The 26465-nt window shown below is 36.8% G+C and overlaps 1 long non-coding RNA gene across 2 annotated transcripts in view; it reads right to left on the reverse strand.

The window, feature by feature from the left end:
- LOC138726773 (uncharacterized) overlaps window positions 1-26465 on the reverse strand; it is a 123936-nt gene that overhangs the window by 23070 nt on the left and 74401 nt on the right. The window contains exon 4 of one of the 2 annotated variants that reach the window (XR_011338480.1): window positions 520-670. This is a non-coding gene — a long non-coding RNA (uncharacterized lncRNA). Of the gene's footprint in view, window positions 1-519; window positions 671-23229; window positions 23298-26465 lie in introns of those variants that run through there. The other variant, XR_011338481.1, reaches the window with a different exon arrangement.

The raw sequence follows: 26465 nt of genomic DNA on the forward strand, positions 1-26465 counted from the left end.
GAACTGGGGGAGTTGCAAGTTTCTACCAATGGATGGTGTTAAAACATTTTTAATCAGAACAGCTGCTTATAGAATTTGGCATTAAGAAAACACGACAAGCAAGCCCCAGGCTGCCTGCAGTACTTTGGAAAATGTGCACACAATCACTTTTGCCACAGGACACATGGAGTTGTATCTGTACAATCAGTGGTATGAGGTTTTTGTGGAAACATCACAGAATCACAGAATCACAGAATAACCAGGTTGGAAGAGACCCACCGGATCATCGAGTCCAACCGTTCCCATCAAACACTAACATCAATCTTTAACTAGCACAGCTATACCTGGAAAAGTGAACAATCTGCATCTTTACTTTCTCTTCTGTGTTAACTCAGCTATTCTGTTTCTCTGTGCTGGAGTCAACAGATCTTACAAACCAACAACATTAGGGCTGAGGTGTAGATCTATAGGTGCTTTCCATTTGTCTCTTTCCCTCAAATTGGGAGAACACTTTCTAAGAAAGAAAAAGATCTGATTTACCTTCATTTATGTTGTTGTTACAGCAATGAAGTTTGAAATCAATATTTTGAGGCAGTGGTTAGAAATCTAGCAGCATTCTTGTATGAGCTGTCATCACCATCTGCACTGCCATTGACTTTTTCTTAACTAAGCCAGTTGAAAAATAGTCTAGCTGAAAAAGAAAGAAAAAAAATGTTAGATTAGTTTGAATTAAGTTCCTGTGCAAATGCTTCTGTTGGATCAAGGCAGGAGAAACAGCAGGAGCCGAAGCTGCTGTAGAAATACAAGTGTAGCCATATTCCTTGATATTTGACTAGATTGCCAGACTGACGTAAAGTGAATTATTTTTAGGTGGATTCTAATCTTACAATCTCTGATTTTTTTCACATTCCATTTAGAAACTAACCACAGAAGTGGTGTTTTTATGGTGGCTCTGTTCACACCATACTTGATGTTGGCAGCTCATTTCTGTCTTAGTCGTGTTTTGATTTGTTTCTTTAGCAGATGTTTACAATTATTCCTCAAAATGTTTCCATTTTCTGTGATCATTGAATGTGAATGAGGTGACATTTTTAAAAATAATTTTCTGGCCAGAAACCATGTTGTTAGGTTCAAATAGCCTTTGCCATTTAAACTGTGGTAAAGTGCTTATATCACTCTAACAGCAGCATCTGCACTAGTTTGCCTATGCTTTTTCTGCCAAAATCAAAGTGTTATTTGTCTTTATCTGAGTATATTGTATCTGGTAATCAGATGTATATTTGCCTTTTTATTTAACCTTAAAGACACAAGGCATACTCTCCTGAGTTTGTGCTTAAGGATTTCTTGGGAGTCCAAAGAACAAATGGTATTACAGCAGCCCAAGCTTCTGAAATGCAAAAGAAGGTTTCTTTGCTTTACTTTCTATCAGTTTTTTCATTTGTTTTTATTGACCTCAATTTAGATCAAAGTTCTCACAAATAATTGCCATGTTGCCAATACCTGCAATTACGTTGTAATGTTTGTAATGCTTCAAACATTCTTCAAAACCCCTTTTCTGGGAATCATGCAAATTTTTGAGAAAGCTCATCTGTTTCTTCTTTTTTATACTTTTGTTTTGAAAAATAAGATTTCCATTTGCAGAAGAAGTATAAAAATATGCCAAAATTTCACCATTAAGGCTCAAAAAAAGTGCCACATATATCTTTTAAAAGAATGCTTTTTTTAATGCAGTCTCGTGACTTTTGGAGTGCTGACTCATGATTTTTACATGCTTGACATCAGCAATACCACAACTGAGAGAAAATCTTTGTGAAAGATTCCTTTCTAGTCCTCTTGAGACAAAGGGATCCTCCAGGAAAAAAAACAGAGAAACAACTGTTTCTTATTCATGATAGTTCTCCGTTAAAAACAAGCACAAACCCCAACTTTAAAGCATACAGTCTAAAATATCTGCCAAACCATTCCTGCTTTCTTTCTTCACAACAAAGGCTCAAACAAAGGTACAAACACATGCTTTTTTCTTTTCTTTGGACGAATGGTATTAAATCATATAATGCATGAAAATGAAACTTCTAGTATAATAGTTTTCAATAAACATTTTCTTGTAATATGCCAGATTCCTCTCTTTCTTGTCAAGAAATAAGTCTAGCATTAGGGACAGGCAATGACTTTTTCATTAATGATGATACGTTATTTTTAATTATACTGTGTATTTTTCAGCTTCCATAAAAGAAATGTAGCAATTTTATGACTACATTCCTTCTGCTTAATTGAAAAATGTTTTCATTTACAGGGATTAAAGTACTCTGAGAGAAACATGGAAATTTCACTTAAATCAAGAGGGCCTTTTTGGCTCTCAAATGAGAATTCTGGCCCATGAGTTAATGCACTTCTGTTACAATACACTAGTTGATCCTTGACCTCAAGCTTCTACTTGTTGAAAATAATTACAAATATTCCCTATTTCTAATAAAACAGAAGGTAATCGGTAGCTATCATTAACATTACTGACAGTAGTAATAGAGGGAATCTAATAATATCATAATCCAATAATACTATCAGTGAATATTTGATTCTGGAGCTGGTTGGTTTGGCAGTCCAAACTAGACTCCTCTACGAAGCAAAACTTCCAATTAATTATTTTTTTCTGAATTAAGATTTGAAGATAAATTGCTTGTGGTTGGGGTAAAAATGATCGGTATGTGCCTGTATTATAATAAATATTTTTGGCATAAACTCTTTCAGAGGCAAATCAGGTCAAAGGATGATTTACAAAACTGTCATTGTCATATGGCATTAATTTGATAGCTCATTTCAATTGACATCTGTGAGAAACAGTTGGACATGCTGCTTCTCTTGCCTTAACCAGACTATTTAGTTAATTGCTGAAAGCAAACAAACAAAATTAGACTGAAAAGAAAAACTATACTCAAGTAAAGGTAAACATTATCCAGCTAAATTCACGCAATAAATGAGTCTAAAACTAGTGTGCTATGAATTACCGCTGAATAGCAAACACTATCAGAATCATCATTCATAGTGCTGCTCAGCACATATGAAACCTCCAGCACCACAGATCACTTTTTCTCTACCCATTTGTTCCACATACACACATGAACAAAAATATTATTACTACTTTGAAATGCTTGTAACATTTTGAATACCATTACTACTATGGTAGTAATATTATTTCCTCATCATCAGTCTTTCAGGACAATATTGAGATCAGAAACAATTTAAGTATCTTGTTCATAAAGTTGGACCTACTGAATAGCAGAGTATGAAATATGTTATTTGAGCTATGCTGCACCAGTCCCTCTAGCTCATCACAAAACCCATCCTGGGTCTCATTAAACATCAGTAAGCATAACGCTAATTTAAGAATGCCAGAGCATCACTTCATAACTTCTCCTTAATAATATTATGCCATATTTGTAGTAACTCTTTGTAATCCCTGATTTACCCAGACACTCAATTTTTCTGTTAAATACAGTCTTTTTAGAATGATATGTTTCCCTGCTATATCAGTATAAATATATCTGAATAAAAAATATTCCAAATTTTTTTATGCTCTCACTTGGCAAAGAGCCATCAATGTACCACAAGCTTCAAATATATCAGTACTAATAAAAAGGTAATTTTTTTTTCCAGAGATGCACATATCCAAGATGACGCTGTATTATTTGAACAAGATGCTCTCCCCAGAATAAAAACCCCATTGTAAGATCTCAAATTATCAGTCTTTCCCTACTTCCCAATACACACACATGCATGCAAAATGAGAAAACTAAATCTTTAAAATCTTCAGCTCAGCTTATGTTTTAGCTGCACAACATATCATTCAATTAACATACCAAATCTCATAGAAAAGAGCAATTATTTCTGCAAATATATCACTTGGTTGAAAAATGTAAATATTATTTACAGGTTTAGTATGATGAAAGTCTTTATGCCTGAAGTCAGGGAAATCCTGGAATTCAAAAAATAAATTTGTAGTCCGAACTCTTGGCTATACAGATTGTTGTTGTAGATAGGGGGTGGCGTAGACTGAAGGGACTGTTTGTTGACTGTTTCATTCTGACAGAGTATAGACATCCCATTCTGAGGTGGTCTGCTGGTTGCCTGCAGTGCAGGAGAAGAAACTGTTTCCCTTTTGATGTATAATTTGGCTTCTGGGTTTTGTTTTGCTTTCCTTAGTGCATTGACAACTGACCATGACTGGAACTGGTAGAAGATGTCAGACTGACATGCAGTTGCTCTTACTCTACTGGAGTGCCCAGCTGGGATGTCTTCCTCATATTAAATCAAGCTTTAGATGCGAGATCAATGAAGCATTTCCCCCAAATCAGAGTGGTACAAATTATTAGAAGTTTTGGGTTTCACTTTCCTCAGGAGGTTTGAATTATCCAAAATAATTTGAGAATTTTGTTCCCCCCAACCCATAAGTGAATGAGTACAAAAGCAAAATATTTAGGAAATGAAGCCTTATAAAGATGAAGTTTGAAGTTAAAAAGTTCTCTTTCTGTTCATATAAATTCTGTCAAAGTACCACATGCAGAGCTATTTACATTATTATTTTTTTAAATAAAAATCTTTGCAAAATTCCAAAGAATATAGCACAGTCAGTTATTGCATTATGTTATCAGAGCTGCCAAACTATCAAAAAAGTTTCCAAAAGTCCTGTATTTATAATACTGAGATATAGCATATAAGATTTTCCTGTCACATATTGTTCTACATCGCACCAAAAAACCCACTGAGGTTAAAACTACACTACAGCCTATATAACATACAGTATGCTTTGATGCAACTGTATTGGAACAGGTAAAAAAAACTAAAATGCTTCCTACTTGCTGCCTTTTGAACATTGTATCAAGACATCAAATAGCACAGCTCCTGAGCACTCCAAAGGTGGGACCACCAGTTTTTCATGCAGGTACAACAGAAAATGCATCACGACTTCTTTTGCGCACAGAAGATTACATGAGAAGTGTGGTTCCCATCTGACATATATTTTTTTAGACTCATTTCTCTCCCTATTATTAAGGTCATGAAAAAAAACTGGGTACTAGGAAGAACCGAACACACCAGTGTGATTTTTGTCTGGATTTTTGTTCTGTTTATGCTGCTTTTCTTAGCACAAATGTAGTGATTAACAGTAATGTTTTATGAATCTGCCTTGCTGAGACCTTACAGTTGGCATGCCTGTTTGTTGGCTGTTTTGAAAGAGACTTGAATGAATTTTCAACAGACTAAGTTAAAACCCTCTTAAAACTGCTTAAGATTTTTATCTGGGAATAATTGATTTGATCAGGAAGTCTTGTTTTCCTATTAAGGCCACCAATACGTGTGAAAACAAACCACTTATATAGAAGCTTTTTTCCTTTTTAGTTAAGATGACAAACAGCTGTATGAAGAACGGTGCCTGCAAGGCTCTGGCAGGCAGTACTTCATGTAACTTTCATGACAGCATCCACTTTTAATTGATCCTGCACTTCTATAGCCCTTACGGAGTGTTTTAAATCAATGCTAACGATAACTGGGTTCTGAACCATACAAGAACCTTTTGTTGGTTGCAGTTAAGATAACTTATGTATGAGGATATGAATGAAACCCTATGTCTGTGAATAGAAATACGACCAAAACTTTCAGAAGTCTTTCCTTTATTTCATAGATTGGAGAACATCACATATCAAAGTATGGACAACTTCCTTTTTCCATCATGAAAGATTCAACAGGGCCCTCTGAGTGTTTTCCTACCCCTTACATTTTTGCCCATCCCTTTATGAGCAGGATACAACACTGAAAGTTGTTTTGGAATGAGAAAAATCAAAGCAAATGGAAGAGAGACTTTTCCAAAATTTACAGTGTTCTGGCATCTACCCAGCACATTCATGGGACCAAAACATTCACTCTGCTAACTGGGACACGCATGATTATCACCAGAATGAGTAGGTCTTCTCAGTCTGTCAGTTTGAGCATGGACATTACTAGTAGCTCCTGAAAGCAATTTCTTCAGAAGAGATATTCCTTTGTAAATTCATTTAGGAGTGTTTTTAATCTTAATGTTTCTTACTTGCATTGTACTGTAAGAATAACAACTCAGGGAGAGACTGTGGACAACGATCAACCAGATAGCATAAATTTTACAACTCACCAAGACCTAGAATTTTATTTCGCAGAAAACTTCAGTTCCATACATTAAATATATGACATATGCTTCCACTGGCATGGAGCAGTTTACCTCTAAAAACATTGCAGAGAATAAGGAACTCTGAACTAACATATTCCTCAAACCCAAGTTAAACATGAATCTTACGGAGGCTGCTGAACTGCACCTGCTCAGAATTCAAAGTCAATTGGAATGTCTTTAAAATCTCCATCCTGTACTTCATAGTACAGCTCCATGTGCTTGGAGATTTTTCTACAACTATTCTTTGAAGGGTAAAATCCACTGAATAGGCAACCTGTGAAGAAAAGTTAATATAACTGCAGTACTAGTCCAGCCTTGAAAGGGATGATGTACAGGGGGCCTGCTGTGCTTACAGCAGCAACAGAGCCAAAAAATCCTACTGTGTTTGCAAAAAAGAAAACCCCCAAAATTAGCTTATTTTTAAACTAGAGATGGTTCTTTATATCCTGACTTAAAATAAAACTTATCTTTATAGCAGTTTGGATGTGTTGTTGGGTGTTTCTTGCATTAGTTTTTTTTTGTTTTTTTCCTCCAAACAGCAGCAAACCATTTTTGTAAACTATTCAGAAGAATGATACCAGGCTTGGCTCCAACCCAGCAAAGCACATGTTTAACCTTCTGCATGTCACTAGTTTCTGAAATCAATTGGACTGCTTGCAGCCTAAGAGTAAATCATGTGCTTCAGTGCTCTACCACAATAAGACCTTTACAATTGTTTTCTTCTGTACAGATAGTTCTAGGAAGCCTCAATGACTTCCACATATGATGAAGAATCTCTACCATAGGTAGGATAAAACCTTGCTAAACACACCTCCTCTTACAGCTTTATAGCCTCATGCTCAATTTCTTTGTCTAACTGATACCCAAATTTAAACTCTGATGGAGACACGATTAGTTATATGCAAAGAGAGTTAAATACACGTACAAAAGTCAGGCCTTTTATGACAAACAAAGGAGGACAGACATATACAATATTTGTAGATATATAAACTGTACATGGAACAAATAAAGAGCTCACTTAGCTCTGATACTGAAAAAGACTAGGTGTTGAGGGTTGTTTTCCCAAGGAGCAAAAGACTTTTATCTTCACAAGATCGTCTTTGAAGAGACTATTTAGGGTACAGAATTTAATTCAAGAAAATTGCATTAAACACTTTTATTTTGGTCCACAAGCCATAAGTATACACTTTAAAATTGCAACACTGCTGAAAGCTTGGAGCAAGATATGGCCTGACTGTCCACATGAGGACTGCTTATTGACATTTTGACTCAGAAGGCAACAAATGCCCCAAATTAGCATAAACACATTTGGAACACCCAGAGCTATACTATCAAGGTTGATAGTTTTACATTTTTTACCCATTTTCTCTGGGAGAATATTACTGAAATTTGTATAGGCTCAATCTAAAAAGTGCAAACTAATAAGGAACTTTTGAACAAGAAAAAAAAAACGTTAATTGGCCTTGCTCAGGCACCATCTAATAAATGGCACTATTTTAATAAGAAAAATTAGACTTCTGAACATCAATTCAATATTTTTAAGTAATAAAATAACAATGATTCAGTTCACCTATTTGTGCTGGCTGAAGAGCCTCTCTCCTACAACCAACCAGAGGTTCTGAGGAAACATACTATGCACAGTTTAGTTAAGAAAATATTGCCTTCAACTTGGATTAAAAAAACCTCAAACCACTCTCACTTTTACCTCAGGATGCTAAAGTAGTTAAAGAAATAAAGCTTACAAACCCAACCCAGAGTAAAACACCTCCCAACACTAAGGCAACAGCACAAATTCATAAAGCATTACAGCAAAGAACTATAAGATGACTTCTGCTGAGCACTGGCTGAATTTATACCTACAATCTCAGTTACCAGTAGCACCTGCATCCACTCGTTAGTTCCTATACTGCTCCTATCAAGCTGTGCTTAATACTTGCCCCAGGTGAGAGCCCTGACTCCTCCCCCCCTACAATGTCATTACACAGGTGGCAAAATGGCAAATCTATGCTTAATTAATTCACCTGAAACTAATGGGCAGGGCTGTTGACTCTTTTTTATGGAGTAAATACTCCTGTACTCTTGTCTCCACAGCTGGGAGACACACTGCTCTGCTGCCAGGATGACGAAATATTCATAAGCAGAATATTGCCTGAATATGCTGATGTTCAGGTTATTGCCTAGCAGGCATTTGATTTATCAGCATTGTTCATCCTTTCTCAAGCAACGACACTGGAGGTTTATCCACACTGACTTCTCCATATATGCAGGGTTTTTTTGAAACAGGGAGATGCGTTTCACTAGGAGAGGTAAAAACCTAATTCCCAGTACCTACATCTACCTCTGAGTTCAGTGATGTATTTCAGCCCTGCACATCTGACATGCAGTAAAATATCAGCATCTTACAGTACCGATACTAATTAGAAAAAGAAATGTGTTAGATGTCAGGCCTCAAGAAAGCAAACTTAACATTCTGACAGCAGCTGGAGAGTGATAGCCATAATCAAGCATTGTCCCTGCTTAGATCTGTGCCAAATAACCGTGCTTACTTCCAGCTAATTCTCCATCAGAGACGATCTTTCTTTACGATTCCAAAGAAACATGTTGTCAGTTCCCACCTGCTGGCATTGCTAGAAATAAAACCACAGTTGATCGGATGCAATAGGTCAGCAGAATAGTGCATTGAACTGTTGTTTGTGCTTCCAAGCTGTGTTACAGGGAATCACTAACATTTATTAACCCTTACTCAAATCACGGCTTTTTTACACTTTTACAAAGCAGTAAGATTTTGAGGATGAAAACACATCCTTTCAGGAATTTCACAGAAAGTAAAATTTGGGTTTGCTGCCAGGCTAAGAAGTTCAATATAATTTGAAAACCAAAATATATTAGAGAAGAAAGAAAATGCAGATGTCAGCCTAGTGATAGGGAGTAATCTATTTGCTCAGCGCTTGTATTTTCCTACCAATTTTGTATTTTTCAGAAAGGACAATAAAAGAATTGTGCTCACTGCTAATTAATGACAAGCTGGTAAAAGCATCTATCCATTGTTCCATTTATTTCTTCATTTCCAGCAGTTAACAGCCCTGTTCTGAAATGAATCAATGTCGTTTACACAATGCTGTCACCCCTATTGTTTCTTTATCATTCTTGCATTTTCATAAATCGGAGGTGTTAATCCCTTAATGGCTTCTCTCAGAGCTCTAAAATGTATGCAAAATGGTAATCCATCCCCTAAACAATTCACATTTACACAGGCACCCTCTTAAATATGTTTACTATTAAAATGAATCCTTTGTTTGGACCTAACCCTATCTCTTTGTTTTCTAAACACTGATTAATAGCAGGTATATCCAGTCTAATTTTAACTAGTGACTATCAAGCAACCCTGTCCTTATAGAAATGAGGTTGTTTGTCTCCAGAGGTGAAAGACTTTTTTTCTTTTTCAAGGGGTCACGTTATGTACATATGAAATGGAGTACATGACTGTCAGGTTCTGAAGGAAAAAAAGTCAAGGGCTTGATGCAAAGATTACTCACATAAGAAAGAAGGACATATATTGTGGTCTCTGGGGTGGGGCATTATATACTATCTCAGAGACTGGAAAGGAAACCCATGATATTTACCCAAAATACTTTAAAAGTAGCAGACTATGCTTTCTGATAGATGTAATATCTTATTATTCAGAAGTACAGTAGAGTCTGTGGTTAAATCTTTGCAGGACTGGGACACTGAAGTTTCTGGGACAGACTGCACTTTACTGTCTATGTAGAAATCTGTGCAGGCACCTGGAGAACTGATCTGTTTGCAACCTTTAGCAGTCAGCATCAAGAGAAATGTTCTTGCTCTATAATACATTTTATAAGTTTTTAAAAGTAAATTGCACACAGATAAATGATCTCATCCTTCTTAAATATTTTTTTAATATTTTGTTTAAAAAACCTCACTATTGGTGCCAATGCTTCACATGTACTTTCCTCAGCCTGATCCAAAGGAATTTAAATCATTGAGTTTCATTTTATTGATAGTATATACCTGTGGGACAGCACCAAAAAGAACTGCATTGAAGCAACTTTCTAGGAATTATATGCAGACACGTACAGGATAATATCCAGAATCAAAGTGTAACTCTTTTAAAGTGAGATGTGAAACATATTCTGATCTAAGGAAGGTACAGCTCGATGAGACGTTGTGCTGGCATTAGGATCAAGATGAAAATGCAAACCCCAAGACCTTAAGACTGAAACTTCCGATGAACAGGCAGACAAGCATTTCAATAACTTAGGGAGAAAAAAGAGCATTGGTGGTAAACTAAGCAGCAGTATGAATAAGAAATAAAACCAAAGCAATACTTAAATCATCGCTTGTGCACGTCTGTTTAATTCACTTCCGTTTCGAGTTGCAGAATCTGTATTGCTTAGAAGTGACACTGAAGTTCTCCAACAATGTATAATTGTGTGATCTGTGCTGCTTAAAGGATGGATCCTTGGAGTACTGACACAGAGAGAGAAGATCAAGGCTTGGCAGTGACCGTAACATGCTGCTACACAGCAGGCAAACATTGGAGTTGAGCAGCTGGACCAAGGCGGGTTGTGCTGCCTTTTTCCTTTATGCTCTTGTTTTGACTTGTGTTAATCACCCATTGTTCTAGGTGGGAGAGCTGAATTAAAGGACAGGGTGATCGAATAAAGCCTCCATTTAATTAGAGGAAGCAGGTCACTTCAAATTCCACTGCCTACCGAGGTGATAAGCAGGAATTAGAAGTGTACCTGGAGAGGTGTATTATTTAGAAGTAGGCACAACAGCCTAATGTTAACTAAGGCTAAATGAAAATACTTTGTAGTCTTCTCAAATCTTCTCAAAGGTTCAACATCTGCCAGCACTAAACTATAGAGATCTCTGCAATTCTCCTTTTGCCATGAACTTCCAGTGCTGATTCTCAGGGGTAGAAGTGTAACACAATGGGAGGATAAAGAGATAAATGGGAACAAAGGAAAAGAAAATTCACCTAGAATATTTTGTGTGCGCCGTTTTGGAATAATCCTCAGCCTGTCCATGACATACTGTCAAATTACATTGCCATTTCGTAAATACTTTTAAGCATGGAGAGGAGTTTGACTCTGTAGAACTTTCAGCCTATCTCATATGCTGGGATCTTTCTCAATGAGGGATGTTACTAAGAATCATTATTTTATTGTATTTAGGTGCATTTTCTGTCAAATAAAAACTTAGCAGGTTTCACAAATTTTATAAGAATAACCACTCTCATAAGATTTTAAGCCAAATTTCCCTGGTCATGGAGGTTTTGAATAAACTTTGCACAGGAATCCAAGAGAGTCACATACCATGATCCACAGAGCTTGTGAGGGTTTGCCAGGCATTCTTTGTTACTCACTAGCTTTCCCTAAACTCTGTGGGATCTAGGGATACAAGCAGATGCTTCGAGGTACGTGGTGGGGAAGATACGCTTTGGCCCATAAGATACTGAGTTACGTGAGCCCCTGAGTGAGCTCTTGAGTTAAATCGGTCGTTACACCTTTCACGGAAGCTTATGGATGACATTTGGGCATTACGGTGATTTCCTGCAGGCTTTTATTTGGCTATGAGGTACTAAGAAATCCCTCTACAGGTGGGTGGAATCTTTCCTTGCCAGAATAACACAGATTGAAGAAAAGAGGGTTGGTATCATATGCACGTCTGTGTTAATTTCTCTTGATGTGATATCAAAATACATCACTGGGACACTCAAGAGGAAGTGATTTGAAAACAAAGGTCAGCAGTTCTCCAAAGACCAATATAATAGTTGTCCCAGGGATAAAAAGGCTGCAGATAAACTGGAAGTGTTACTCTCCAACTATAGTTAGAAATGACATGGTCGTTTGGGCATACACCCATTCTCTTCCTCTGGCATAATACAATTTTTGAGGCTTTCAGGCACCTACGCTGACGTGTCCTCTATTTGTGATACACTGTCCTAGGATGGGTGATTGAGTTTTGTGGTGTCTGTGAGGAGTGGCCATTTTTAATCAAAGCAAGTATTGACAAACTTGATGTGAATTAATAAAAAGTGAGGATAAGCAACAGATCCGGAGCTGTTTTCTTCTGATTTTAATTTAAGTACCATTATTTTACAGAAATGGATAGCATAGCTTTGTCTGTGTTCCTTTTTTATTCCATTGAGTGTAACCATCAAATATGACCTAAAAAATCAGGATTTCCTATGACCTGACTTTAAATATGATGGAATTCTCTTTACAAGAGAGCAAATAGCAGCATTTCTGTGGCTCTGTTGACTGTTCTAAGTCATGGGAAGGAAGTAAAATAACTGAACATACATTGTAATTTGCCAGAAGAATCCCCAAGTATTCTGCAATATATATTTTTCAAAAGTATCACTTGAAAAATTTATCCTTGAAAAAGATAAAACTGTGAGGTCTGGCAAAGTATTCAGAGTCTGGATTTTTTAAATCTAATTCTGTTGCAAATGCAGCTACTCAGATTGTTTTGATTTAATCAAAACTGGCTGTTAAATCTCTAATTCTAACATCTTTTCAATCTCTGCTCAAAGTGACACATATATACTCTGTGACTGCGCATTGTGAAGTTAACAACTTGTTATTTGGCCTATCAGTTGTTGAATATTAAGCGCCCCTTGTTGGAATTGTTCAAAATGTAAAACTACTTCTGCCTTTATCATTCCTGTCTCTTAATTCATTCTTAGAGATCATAGTTTTTCCAGAAATCAATTCAGAAAAATACAGAAATGTAGTATTTTTAACTTCTGAGGCTGGAGGTTTCCAGACTGTCTTTGTAGTTGAAGGAGGAAAGGAACTAGGAGGAGGAAGAGCAAAGAATATATTTCATCTTCTAGTGATAACCCAATACAGAAATATACCTGTTTTTTAAAGACTTAGTCAAAAACTTAATACAGAATTAAAACAATGTGTGTATTATTTTAAGGTATCCACAGCAGTTACCAATCACATTTCTATATGACTGCATGATATTCTTTGAAGACTGGAAGATTAACTGAATCCCACATATATTAATTCACTTTTTTTTTAGCTGATTTTCTTTAACAGCCATGGTAGTTCATGGTGTTTTAAAGCCTAAGCGTAATCAAAGGAAATAATTTTACTTGGTGAGTGCTGTTCAAACCATTGAGAAAAAAAAATTCTGTTTACACAACAAGCCAATTAAGGCTTATACGTAAAAGAATCTTCAAGAAATTAAAATTAAAATTTCATAATAAGCACTAAGATTTTCAAGTGTGGCTATCAAATACAAAATCAGACCACTGTAATTAAGGCCATCCTAATAGTTTTTCAGAAATAATTGCCAAACCTAACATATGTCACATCTAGCTATCTACGTGCATACTTAGTGGCGAGAGTGAATTGGGACACTGTCAGCTGATTATTTCTGCAATCAAACACCCCTTTGACTAAATGAAGCATTGCTTGAATATCATTGAATGGATTTAAACAGAGAGCATTTATTAAATTGTTCCTAGCTACCATCACTGTTGTGAACATTTTAAATAATTCCTGTTCATATTTGTATTTCTTTTTGTTTATCATTGAGAGCAGCTGTCACACACGAAGAAGTCAGCATTTCTCTGTTGTTTGTGTAATGTAAAATACTTGTGCTCTTTGCTTAACAAATCTTCAGCCTCTCACTGATGAATTATCTACCAAATTTAGCCACAGTTTGTTCATGGTAAGATTCATAGCCTATTAAGCAAACTGGAAAATAAATATTCTTAGCCAAATGATAGATAATGTTAGGTGCCTGGTCTAAAGTTACTGTAATCAGTAGGGATTCCGACAGGCTTTAGATGAAGCTTTAGGTGTACCTCAGCTTTAGTGACACATCTCAATGTTATTTTTGTGATCTCTTACCACCTACCCAATAGGCTTGTTTGGTCCATCACTGCTAGTCCTTTCTGACCCAGGCTGGTCTGTCACCAATGAAAGGATCATGTCTACTCTTATTTAGCTTTGATTAACCTCATTAACCTATCATACACTGAAGCAACTTGCCGAGCAAATTGGCAAGCCAATTTCAGCAAGCAACATAAAGCAAAGAACAGCTTGGATTGTCAGATAAACATACCCAGAGGTGCAGTTAGGATGCTGAAATTATTAGGTGAATGATAGGAAGCCAAAAAATCAGTGAGCCACTTGAGCAGAGAGTATAAACATAAATATCCAAAAGCATGCCACAGTGCATGCGTATTTTATGTTGATGTGCTAATACATTATCTGCTAAGGGTTTATTTAAACCATTTTTGTATTCCCTGCAATTCATTTATCTGCATAAAGAAGAGCCACTAACAGGACAGTGCCTTATGAACAAGCAACCTTGTATGTTTTCTACTGCTGTTTATAATTCTTCATGCTCATATCTATAATTCATGAGCAAACTGGCTCATGAATGTTTCCATAAAGGTTGAACAAAGTATGGTGCTGTTAACACTCGCACTGTCATGCACAGAATCGAAATGTGCCCACTCTCATTCTATTCATCACAGCTCAAAGACATTTTGGCAATGATATTATCCAAATATTATTAAAACTTTGAACCCTGTCCCCATAAATTATAGCAAAATGGCTTCAGAGCCATTAGGCAAGGAGGATGTATGGGCTCCAGTTGCTTCGGAGTAATTATGTGCTTAAAAGGAAGCGTGGCTAAGCATTCTACCAGTAAAAAGACAAAAGCTATGATCATTTGTTACTGCTTCAGTGCTGTACACAGTACTGCTCACACAGGTCAAGCCAACCTTACAGCAGGACAATTATCTGCCTAGAGAGACCAAACATCTGTTATTAAGTACGCAGAGGCACCACTGCAACATGCTAGAAATCTTGTCCACTTCATTGGTTTGGCTTACGGTAATGTACTTCAAACACTTGGCTAACTCTGCACAACATCCCCCCTTTCTTATTGTTACTGTGACAGTTCAGCTTTGAAATATGCAGTACCTTCACTCCCCCATTACTTCCTTTAATATGCGCACAGCTGTTAAAGATGATGGTGTAACTTTAGATGAGTCTCTCTTTCTGTTCTCTTTTCTCTCTCTTTTTTCTTCAAAATGTGCTTTGAGACGTTCTTGTACATTTATAGGTTACCCACTGAGAGTCACTGTGGAGATTAGGAGTGGTGCAAAAGCACAGACCCACACTGTTTTTATATTACAAAACAAATGTTGCTTCTTGATTTCAAACATTCCCTAAGCTAGCCAAAAAGAAGTATGCCTTTTCACACAACAGTTATGAAATATGTGTTTAAAACAAACATCAGCAGTGGAACAGATATCTTTTTTTTTTTTTTTTAAATTATCTTTATGTCTGGAAGTTGATAAAAGAAAAAGAAGCAGGAAAGGAGAGATGACTTGATTAGTAACTAAGGAGATGGCTAAGTGGATATGTGACTGTAACTGAGACACCAAGAACAGACTCAGCCAAAATCTATTCCAAGTGGATATTGTAAATCCATTCTGTGGTTTATTGATCCAAGGCTGATTGTTTTTCTGTGGTGAAACATGTTACTTAACAAAGCCTGTGCTCACTGATGAACAGGTAGAATGATCCTCTCCTGCTAGACGGATTGTTCATCTGAGGTAAGGAGATTCTGAACTGTACACAATTTGCATCAGATTTTAATAGCTGTGATGTTAATATAGACAATAGTTTCCCCCCCTCTGATAGAAATTGCAGATGTAACTGACACATTTGCTTTCATAGGGCATAGCAAGAACTCTGAAAAAAGAGTAATGAATGGGTGGCAGAGATGTCAGGGTTAGAAATTAGATCTATCTTATCTGTCTTGGGTTTTTCTAAGGCGTCTATCACAGTGTGATAATCAAACCTCTGGAGGAGATGCTAGGTGGGAGAGCTACAGAAATTAAAGATCCTAAGAATCCTTTGATGAAAAATGTACAACTTATGTATTTGCTTTATACTCACTGTACTGTCGTAAAAGGAGTTGACAGAACTGGCAGATTTATGCTGTTCTGAGATCCTATCAGCGTCAACTTCTCTTTAAAGAAACCCAGATTTCCTTATCTTAAAAGTAAACGTGAATAATACTCTGGGATGAAAAATACAGGTCCACAGAGATGCATGAATAGGTAGAAAGTAAAATAAATGATGAACAGGAGCACAAGAGGGAAAAACAACCTTATGTTAAAGACAACATCATTGTATAATCACCAGCATCTTTTTGCACCTTGGCAAAAAAGTTTCAGAGGAAAAGGCATACCTCATCACCATGATGCGTAGCTGACTTCAGCCATCCCCATCTATATTATGCTCTCTTTTCAATACACATGCTTGTGAATAAAAGACCAGCTAGGCAGAGAGTTTGAAATTGGATCAGTGAAGAGGAGTATGTCTTCTGACTGAACTTTATATTCACTCATGCCAAGCCTCAAAGGAACTACAGCATTAACTCCAAATATACCAGTATAGGAAACATTTTAGTTAGCTTTTTTAAATTTCAGATTTGTTCATTTAATGCCAAGCTCACAAACTCCTCAGATACACTTTTCCTCTCATAGTTATAGCAGACTATATATCTATAATTCATATTATAGAAAAAATAGGTAAAGATTTTAACACCTAATTCAAGAGAATGCAGTTGGGGCATGTCTGAAAACGGGTGCTCTAGCTGAGAAATTTTTTTTGTTTTTCTAACACTCCTGGAAACAATTGCAATTAAATGTTTCCCCTCCTTTGAATCACCTTTGACTCTTTTCAGTGCTAAGCCTTATAACACTTTCATAACTTTATATATAAGTACACTCACAGTGATGGTCTGAACAGAGGAAAGGAAACTGATTTTTCTGAATGGGCCTTTCCAGGAATGATGCTTCAGGAAGTTCATATGGCCTATCTAGAAGTTTATGGCTAAAGAAATACACTGCACAAAGTATCCAGAACTGGTATAGTTTAGCAATACATTTAATTTAACTGGAACATACTTCACAACTGTTTGGGAATCATGAAAGTTATCTACTCAAAAGAAATCTTTAATATTCAAGGGCATGCTGCTTCAGTAAATATAATTTTAATCATGCAAAGGGAAGGAAGGAACTTACCTAATGCTGTTCAAAACACATAAGATCTCTAGCATGAGAACTGTTTCTACCATGGAAATATGTCAACAATGCAACACAGTCTCCAAACCTCTTGACGCTCCTACCTGCAGTATGTTACAAACCAAAGGCTGAACTTTTGGGTGAGAAAGAGAGATACTAGGACACCATAAAGAGCCTAAGTAACTTCAGAAATGAGCTTAGGTTTGGAACAGAAAAATGGAACAGGAGAGGAGAAAACAGTGTTATTCTATAAACTCACAACATTTGGAACACATCCCTTCTGATGAATGAGTCAACTAATTGTCTGGAGTCTCAGATTCATCAGTGAGAAGAGACTGGTTGCACTTAGCTCACGTGTTATTTTGGATGTAATCCTGCAGGCTGATCAGTGGTGCTGCATATAGTGCATATTAATTAATTAATGTAGTCTTGCAACTCCCTGCACTCTTTATAGTTGACTATTGTCAATTATAACACTTTACAAAGCAGACAGCATGCTAGCCACTTGCACAGCTTTCCATATAGTCTAGTGTCTCTATATTATTTGTGATTGTACACTTAAATGAACAAAGAAACATTAGTAGAATATATTATGAAAATATCTGATGGCTATTTAACTTGAGTATTTGTTTATGCACCGATGAAAAAACACAACACATTAAATTATTTTTGGATAATGTCTAAATTCAAAATGCAGAGGAAAAGTCCAGTAGAAGGAAAGAACAGATATTGTGTGCTTGTGAGACTTTGAAGAGCATGACTAGAAGGTGGTATGGAAATGGATAAATTTTAGAGAAGGCAACCATTCCCCATTAAGGAAAATGATTAGCACATGAAAATCAGCACATTTGAATTCTAAAAAGTTGCTTTTTTCCTGTAAGTGTAAAGAGGATTATGCTTATGTGAAAGAGGAGACATACTGGTGCGGTGGTAAAATTATAATATTTTAGATTGAGAGATCTGGCTACAAGTAATCTTCACTAGAACATCCCTTTCAACTAAAAGCTATCGGTCTGCAACTGTTTCCAACTCCTGACTTCTAATCTAGGATAATACTGGGTGTGCCACTCCACCAAAAGCCATCCCTACACTGTCATGTTATTTACTGTTTGATTCCCTAGTATTATGGCAGTTAGCAAGCTACTTAAGAAGTACCTCCCTGCTGGCCTTGTTAGCATTGAAATAATTATGGTTTTCCTCACCTCTCTCCTTTTTTTCTGAAACACTATATAAGTTGAGTCAGTGCAATCACTGCATAGAGAACAGGGGAGCAGAGGAAGAGATGCTGTCTGCATGTTCTCTCACTATGCTCATAGTTACTAAAGCTTATGTCCTAAATTTTACTCAAATTATTACGCACCTGGAGTCCCCAGATTCTCTGACACAGAACACAGAGATGTGATATATAAGTGATGTCTTGGGTATCCAATTAATACCACCTGTGGAGGCGCATAAATTGCAAAGAGGAAAGCAAAAAAAGAAAGGCAAATTGGTGCAGCAATCCTCCAGTCCTTGCAGTCTAAATTGTGTTCCTTTATTTTGTCATGCATTTCTTTTTATTTACACTTAACTTTTCTGAATTCGTCTGTGTTGATGGAAGGACTTGATATCTCTTCTTTCCTTCTGAAACAAGTCTTGGCATGGATAGTATTCTTGGGATAAACAGACCTTAATAATCGCTACTGAATTTACTATCTAATTTGCTATCAATTTAATTATAAACAATTAAATAGTGTAATTTCATTCTCACTACCATGCTCCAAATGCTCTGCCTTATGATCGTAGGGATTATCCACAGAGCATCACAACTGTGACGTTATTTCAGGACTCAGTTTATAAGCACATTCAATTACTGTCTTATTATCAGGGTAATGAAAAAATATATCAGAACGGAAAACATTTTTACAGCATACCTGTTTTATGACAGTAAGACATAATGAAGATTATTACTTTCTAAGTGAAAAACTCTTACCCCAGACATAACACATCATTTGAGTCTATATTGTACCTGCTGAAATCATGCCTATCCATTCCAATTTTATGATCAATCATACAATTTTTTCTTATTCACTTATGGGAGTAAAATTATAGCACATCCAGCCATATCACATTTTTTGTACAATGACCAAAGGTTTTTCCAGCAAATATCACATTCTTCAAATGTAAAAAAAAAAGGACCCGAAGCATGAGAGAAATCAGTGATAGCTCTGAGTTTATACAGCTACGGTTTATTGAAGAAGCTCCTCCTCCTTGCTGCCTCACTCAAAGCCAACATCCACAGCCTATCCATGCTCCCGAACTTATCTGACAGCTAGTAGAACTTGCCTTATTCCATCCACCTTATTCCATCCCTTAGTATTTCTTTTATGTCCATTTCCATAATTCATTTAAATGCTGTTTGCCCATGTATAGTTATCAAAACAGATTTCAAGCAGATTTCTTTATCTGAACAAGCCTCCAAGAAAAGAGGAGAAACCCAATAAAAAAACAGGTTAAAAAGGAGAAGCGTGGGAATGAGCTTGTCAAGAGGGTTTTTGATCTGTCTCACAAAATATTTGACTATGTGAGGAGACAAGTACAAGTAGATGAAATTTTCTGTATAAGAAAACTCCTCCACAGTCTAGTTTCAAAACAAAGAAGTACACACATTAATGTCAACCATTCTGTGCCATCAGATTAATTTTTGTAATCCTGTTTTAGGTTTCCTCTTCAGTTGTCAGTTGTAGCTTCTGAAATCTGCATGCAGCTGCATTTTTAAGTAGTCTCTCTACTCAAATGAACTAATCTCTTACATTATATTTTTCAAAAGAAACCTTTCAGTATTCATTTCCCCCAAGAAGATATAACTGGTAAAGAACTTTTTCACAAGACCTTCCCTATAGAGAAGACATACATGAAACTGTGGACATAAGTTTGAACTATTTTCTACCTTCTTGTTTACAGTCTAGTCTCTGCTTCCAAAGCACTTCTTTACACAAGTGTACAGCAAAACCATCCTTCAACCTGAAGAAAAAAAAATATTACTTCATGCAACTATGATTGCACTTCCAAATAGGAAAGAAGAAGGAGATATTTTTATGAACTTATATTGAAGCTTTCTAATGTTGATACTACAAGGTTACTGCTTCCTGAGGGCAGCTGTCTTGTACTGGTCATAATGCATATCCAGTTCCAGACCCCAAGTTAACAAAGTGCACTTCTATGAGTACGTGGGAAAAAAACTACTCTAGGTATGAAGTAAACGTCAACGTTTCCACGACAAATTTGAATACTTTTTCCTGTGGTAGTTACTTTCTTTCACTATGGGATTGTGGTGGACTTGGAAAATAACCTAAACAGTTAACATGCAATGAAAGTTCAGTAGCCTATAGGGAAAAATCTTCCAGTCCATTTTCAAGAAGACAAACATCCAACCAAAACATTAGCAGTTTCAGTCGGCAATAATCACCCTGGTTAGCAATCTAAGCAAGGATTGTATACACATAGCAAGTAAGCTAAAATTGAATATTAGTATGGTCTTTCTAAGTTTAGTTTGTAGATTGAATAAGGAAAAGTGCCCTGTCTGAACAATTGCAGCTTTGAAAATAAAGGAAAGAGCCCATTCCCTAAATGTTTATCCAGTCTTTTTATGTTTTCACCTGAAGATACACACACACACACACACACTTTCAATGTTTAAGAAAAGCAGTGTATTCCTTTTAGGAAATATATTGGACGCATGGATTCAAAATTCAAGACAGTGTTTCTTGGGCCTTTCTGTAATTCTTGCAGCATTTATATGAGGGTGATTCGGCTGCTAAATTATTTGCAAATGTTCCTCTTTTAAGGGGATTTGGAGCCAAATTATAATAAGCAAGAGCAGATTGACCCAGATTAAAAGATACAATTAGTCTGTCTGATTAGTAAACCTAAAAAGTACTACTTACACTAAGTTATTGTTTTTATGACAAAAGAAGACATCCTGGCAGAACAATAAAGTCAGTGCCATGGATAAGAACCTGGCAATTTGCTCCAAACAGTATGAAAAAAAATCAGTTTAGAGATACAGCAATTCAAAATCAGTGGAACTGAAATATTATCATGCCAAAGTCAAGTCTGACAATACAAGTACATACACATACATTAGGGCATGGGTGAAATTTTAATCCTATTAAAATCACATGCAAAATCCCATTGAACTGCAATAAGACCAGGCTCTTACATAAAATGGAACTTTTCCAGTAAACATTCAGGCCCAAAACAACTTCACTTTAGAGCTCCAGTGGGACTTGTGTTAGTAGAAACTAAAATGAAAATCAGGTCCCCTTGTGTGTAAATATATACACATCCATATGTCATTTGCACAGATATTGAATTACAAACTGATTTCCTTCAGGAACTACACTTGATAATATCTTTTATTCAATAAATTTAGCATTAATGACAAAAAATGCATCAGTCACTGCTTGTGGGGTGGTGGGAGGACAGAACTGAATCCATTTGCTATCTTATAAGTCACTATACTTAATGTAATAAATATATTAAGAGTATCTTACTCTGAAAGATTGTGTTGTGATCAGTACCGCTTTCATTCAAGCACTTTAAAGCAAAATGTTGTACCACCCTCATTCTCATCTCTCCTTAAAGTCTGAAACTTGTGCTTCTTATGTGAACCTGCTACATGTCTCAGCTACAGTTGCACGCAATGCTGCTCAAGTGAACTGTGGTCATGAAGCATCCCATCTATGACGGGCAGCAAGGCATCCTCAGTATGAATTCTCCCCAACCTGGAAAAGAGCGTGGCCACTGTGACCTGAAATGTTGCTACTCCAATGGGTATAATTTCATCAACCAACTGCAACTTAGCAGTTCATAGAATCATAGAATCATGGAATAACCAGGTTGGAAGAGACCCACCGGATCATCGAGTCCAACAATCCAGCATTTGATGCATCTGAGAAGTCTGCTGAGCCACTTTCAGCCCTCTGTTACTGGGTTTACACCACTGGCTTCCCAAGTTGCTTATACAATACAGGTCATGACTAGGAGACCATGTCTTGATCCTCACAGCAGACCTCAGAGTCCATTAAAAAAAAAGAGGTATTTTTTTCTGGGATACACTAAGAGATCTCTGAAGAAAGACCATAACCTGATTATGAAAGACACACAATAGCAGGATCTCCTGGACATCTCTTTCAAGTGCAAAATGGCAATTTTATTCCCATATTAAAAATCTGCTGGTTTTCCCTCATTCTGGGAGACAGTTTCCCATCTGCTGCTGAGTGCTTTGATGCTATAAGAATGACCATACTCTAAGCAGTTTCAGGATGACAGCAAAATGTGCATTTTTGAGACTAAAGGGAGAAGGAAAAGCCTGATGTCGAGACAGGAAGCTGATGAGTCTTGTAATAGCTGACTCTGCTATACACTATCTTCGTGAGAACAGGAGATGAGCAAAAAGGGCCTCACAAGAGATAAGAAGAAGCCCTGAGAGAAGCTTGTGGAATATTTTGAGAGCCAAAGAGAAGGTCTATATAAAAAATTTTCCTTGAGCTATTCTAGTCATGCTTTGAGTCTAGGAGTATTTTTGAATAACATGTACATTTGTAAAGGTGCATATTATTGCACATCTTGATGTATATACGTAGGTATGCAAGGAGTTAATCCTGCCTATCTTTCCATCTGATTATACTCCAAATGTTTTTTTTATTACAGAGTACATTAAGATTTACCAAGTGCAAGTATGGATTTTACGGCAAGTGATGTCAAGCATTACAATGAATTGCATATGACTCAAAATCACGATAGCAATGTTAAGTTCAAATAATTTTAAATAAGGAATAATACACTAAATTGAAGACGAAGAGTGGCAAAAGATTCCACTGAGGATACAGAATGACCTTAAGGGAAATTGAGCGCTCTGCTGTCCCTGGGAGTCAAGGGTAAAAAAATGCAATAAGCAGACTGTGAGGCATTCCTACCTAGCAACTGGAGCAGATGAAACTTTTCCCAGGCTGGTATCTTAAAGGACAATGCTTGGCTGTTTTCCTGCAATGAAATGGGTAAAATAGCACCCAGTCAGAATGCAAGTAGTATCTAAGTCATCGGTGAGTGGAAAGTGAGGACTCTGCAGATATGCAACAGTTGCTTCAGACAAAGTTCATCATTGTCTATTTTCCCCTAGATACAGCTGCTTTCCAAAATGTTTAAATAATCGTATATTAAAATGCCAGGTAACAGACAAGTTATATACATACGAGCTCTGAATAACTGCAACTGTCCTACAAGGTTTAGTATGTAGTCATGGTACAGGTAAGTTTACCCATGAGGACCAAACTCTGCTTCCTTTCATACACGCCTATCTACACACACATACATCTTCCCCCTGCCACAGATTCCAGATTAACCAGGAATTGCTATTTTCCTATTCATAAGGCTCACAATGTAAGAGTGCTCTCATACAATTACTAAAGCAAGCATGACAGAAAGATGCAGGGAACAAACATCACAGCACACAGGTATTTTTGCCTCTGTCTAGCTACTTGGTAGTATCCACATAGTGACTGAACCCTATGTTCATCCTGATGCACCTTCAGAGTGGTTACAAAACCCATCTGGAAACCTGGATAATGGTCTTACAATTAGCTGATAATTTCTATGCTATGTTAAACTCACAATCATAGAAGCAATTGCAGTAAAAGGTATCTTTACAGCACTTCTTAAATTTTAGAACTTTGTCTTTTACTCTCTACAGTTCCCTTCACTCTCAGGGGAGGTTTCACAAGGCAGCTGAACTAAGATAATAGTTACCAACTCCAAAAGAGTGGTCTCATTCTTGTTTCTCCTCCATCCCACCTAACTGATCTCACCTGAGTATTAGCTCAGACACTTAATCGAACCCCTCAATGAGATGGCTTAGTTTTCTGCAAGCTATTAACTTCTACAAGTGAGGCAGAGGGCAAAACCAACACCCTCAGACTGGAACTGGACTTCCAGAAATCTCTTGTGCATCAGGTCCAGTGAGCTCAGGTAGTCAAAATTCATCTTTCCAGGATGTTTCCTATAATAAATAGTGATCACATAGCCCTCTGAAAGCATAAGTATTATTTATTAATAGTAGTTAGATATTTGCTCTCCCCTAAGACCAGTCATGCTTAGGGCCAAGCCCTTCTCCTTCTACTTCCCTCTGCACTTCAAATCCTCCATTAAGTGGAACCAATGTATTTTTACGATAAACATTCTACTAAACATGTCCATATATAGGCTGATTTGATTATTACTGCAGAGTAGCTCTTATTTTCCAAAGCAACTTGTCTTAGTCATCACAATAAAACACAGAACAAGTCAGAAAATGAGAAAATAAAAAAGAAACTCAAAACCTTCTAACTTTCCTCGTTGACCACAACTTCTTCGTGTATTCCAGTTTGTCCTAAGTGTTTCTCTAATTCTTTACTAACTTTATATACTCTGCCTGCCACTGAAACTGAACCAAACAGGGCAAATGCTTAGCAGGCTACATTTTTTATGCAATAAAGGAAGTGAATTATCTCCTATAAACTTAAACTGCAAAGCTGTGGGAGACTGGAGAGGACGCTGCGAAAGTGGAACCAGAATATGCTCAAAACACAGAGTGAATATCCGTACCGCAAAATTACTATAGAATATATAATTACAAGTACTTGGGAGCTCAGTGTTTTATCTCAACCCCCTTAAAAGCTGCATTGTGACACAGGAGTCAGTATCAACTATAATTGCACCACCAGTAACAATGACAGCTATTATTACTTTTTATTATATGTAAATTCTCCATTTGTTCCTGCAGCTAATATGCCTCTGAATCTGGTAACAGTATGGCATAGGTGATTTCTGTTTTTACTGGCAACAACATATTCCCCACTGAGAAAATATGACTTGTCATAGAAAAGGCTTAATCTTGAAATTCAGCTATTTTTTGTTTCTTGGTGGCCTCTAATTGCAAGCTTGAGGCAGTGCACAATAATTATCAGTCTGCAAGCATGAAAAGAAGTAAATGCCAGTCAGGCTATATGGCTGCTTTGTGCACACAACATCATCTAAAGAACTCTGCCATGTCAGTATTGGGCTGGCAGCTTGCTTCTTCAGTATAATGGCAGTGATTCAGCTGGTAACTGGATAAAAAATTGCAGCAGGTTTCCCTGTTATGATTCTTTCATGCATCTCTGTCAATGGCAGTTTACATTCTGGGATTGAGATCATTTGTTTCCTGTTTGCTCACAGCTTCAGGCTTTTCTTGTTTGCCACCACGGATTTACAGCCCTCCCCCCCTCAGCAAACCACATCTAAGGGGTTGAAAGATTATAAGGCTAATACTTTGCAGCTCAGCACATGTAGCCTAAAGTAAAAACTACTGTAAAAGAAACAATGGCTAGATACTCCCGTGAAATAGATATACGTATTCATGCAGGTATATATTTATATGTTCTATATAGAAGGAAACCCACAGAGAAGTCCACATAGTGGTGAGATGCATGACTAAAAACTTCATTGGGAGTCTATCTTCTCATAAACTAACAGTCAAAAGCTCAGAAAAAATAATAAATACAAATATCTTTTTTTTTAATGGGCTCCTTCCCCTAACCCTACATGGAAAATGATGGCAGAGTAAAATACACACTTAAAAGACTTCCAATAGTCAGACCCTTTTATGGGTTGACGAAAAAGATGTTGCTGTATGCATTAAAAGTAAATGAGATCATAAACACAAATATCAATGACCTGATCCAGTACTTACTTATCATACATGCCTCCTAAAAGAGATGTGTGTACCCCATTGATGCCCTGCTTCACTGCCATCAATATATGTGTCCTCGCAGTGCCTGTCTAAAGTAGGGCACTGCCACCACGTACCTTAACGAATGTGTGTATACAAGCAGACACAGGAATGTTATGGCTGGCATTTAACTCCCACTAAAATTAACTGGAGTTGACTTCAGCCTTGAAAAATATGATCCTAAGTACTCAGAATAAAACATGAGGGTAAAGCAATGAGGCTAGAACAAAATGGTGAGCATGTGATTAAATGGAAACCTGACTAAAAGTTGTGTAATCTACCATGTTTCTTACTCAGCTATGCAGTTTTTTATCTATGAAAGGAAGTACTGTTTGTCTTTATTACTCTTGTCACAGTCAGCAAAAATGGGTGACATATAATTTATTTGGTGCCACCTGTTTTTTGTT

The sequence above is a fragment of the Phaenicophaeus curvirostris genome, chromosome 14 (assembly GCF_032191515.1).
Source record: "Phaenicophaeus curvirostris isolate KB17595 chromosome 14, BPBGC_Pcur_1.0, whole genome shotgun sequence".
Taxonomy (NCBI): Eukaryota; Metazoa; Chordata; class Aves; order Cuculiformes; family Cuculidae; genus Phaenicophaeus; species Phaenicophaeus curvirostris.